Source organism: Silene latifolia, chromosome 1 (genome assembly GCF_048544455.1).
Source record: "Silene latifolia isolate original U9 population chromosome 1, ASM4854445v1, whole genome shotgun sequence".
NCBI classification, from domain to species: Eukaryota; Viridiplantae; Streptophyta; class Magnoliopsida; order Caryophyllales; family Caryophyllaceae; genus Silene; species Silene latifolia.
In genome coordinates, this window is record NC_133526.1 from 110,155,526 (window position 1) to 110,156,909 (window position 1,384).

The 1,384-nt window shown below is 40.8% G+C and overlaps 1 non-coding gene across 1 annotated transcript; it reads right to left on the reverse strand.

Moving 5' to 3' along the window:
- Positions 1-365: 365 nt before the first annotated feature.
- On the reverse strand, positions 366-472 carry LOC141620946 (small nucleolar RNA R71). Its single transcript, XR_012532072.1, has one exon. It is a non-coding gene; the product is annotated as a small nucleolar RNA R71 (small nucleolar RNA).
- Positions 473-1,384: the final 912 nt, after the last annotated feature.

Sequence of the window (1,384 nt, forward strand, 5' to 3'; positions counted from 1 at the left end):
AGTTTTCATCACATTCCGTACCAGCCGAGGAGAACCTAACAAATGGTACTCCTACACCACCACATTTAACTGGTAATTTCATTGCCAAATCAGCATTCATACAACTAGTTGAGAGATGTCGATTTGGAGGAATGCCTAGTGAAGACCCTCATTCACATATGGAGACTTTTTGTGACTATTGTGATGCGATTTCTCAAACCGGAGTTACTCAAGATCAAATCCGATGGGTATTATTTCCTTTTTCTTTGATTGGTACCGCAAAGCAATGGTTGAAAAGCCTAGACAAGACTACCCTTGGTATTGACTCATGGAAGAAGTTGGCGCTTGCCTTCTACAAGAAATTCTATCCTCCGAAAAAGACCAACATGTTGAGAGCCCAAATCACCGGGTTCATGCAAAGGGATGAGGAATCATTGTATGAAGCATGGGAGAGATTTAAGGACACTTGTCGTTCTTGTCCACACCATGGACTTAGCGAGTGGTTCCTTGTGCAACAATTTTGGAATGGTCTATATGAAGACTCCTGCAACATTCTCAATATGGGATCCAATGGTATGTTTACCGAAGTTGATGACAATCAAACATGGGCCAAAATTGAAGAAATGGCGGTCCATAATTCACAATATAGTAGGCCTCGAAAGGCCACTAGAGGAGGAAAGCATGAGGTAGATTCCATCACACAATTGGGTGCTCAACTAACTGCTCATATTGACACCATCAATTTGAAGTTTGATAAGGCCATGGCTAAGCTTGATGAAGCTTCCAAATCACCCAAACAACATGTTAATGCAATGGTGGCATCATCCTCAATTCCAAGTGGAGTATGTGAGAGTTGTGCAATTTTGGGACATGACCAAAGTAAATGTAGGGGAACAAGTGAATGCTTTCCAAGCATACAAGAGTGGTACCCCTTATTCCAACTATTACAATGAGAATACCAAGTTCCATCCAAACCTATCATACAAAAGTCAAAATGTTCAAAACCCTCAACCAACATACACCCCACCTCCAATGAGAAATCAAGCTCAAAGACCCTTTTATAAACAAATCCAAGGTTATCAAAATCAACCTTCTTACAATCAACCCAATGACCAAGACTTTGATGTTCAAAAAGCGGCCCTCCAAATGCAAAAGAATCAACAATAATTTTTCACCCAAATGCAAAAATATAGCCAAGCCAAAGACATCACCATCAACAACATACTAGCCCACACCAAGATGTTGGAAACCGAAATATCTCAATTAGCATCTTCTAGCTCTCAAAGACAAAAGGGGCAATTATCACCTCAAAGTAATCCCCCAAGACATGAATCGGTTAGTGCAATCCATTTGAGGAGTGGTACAAGGTATGAAGGGCCGAAGAAGCCAATTGATGAAGACATTG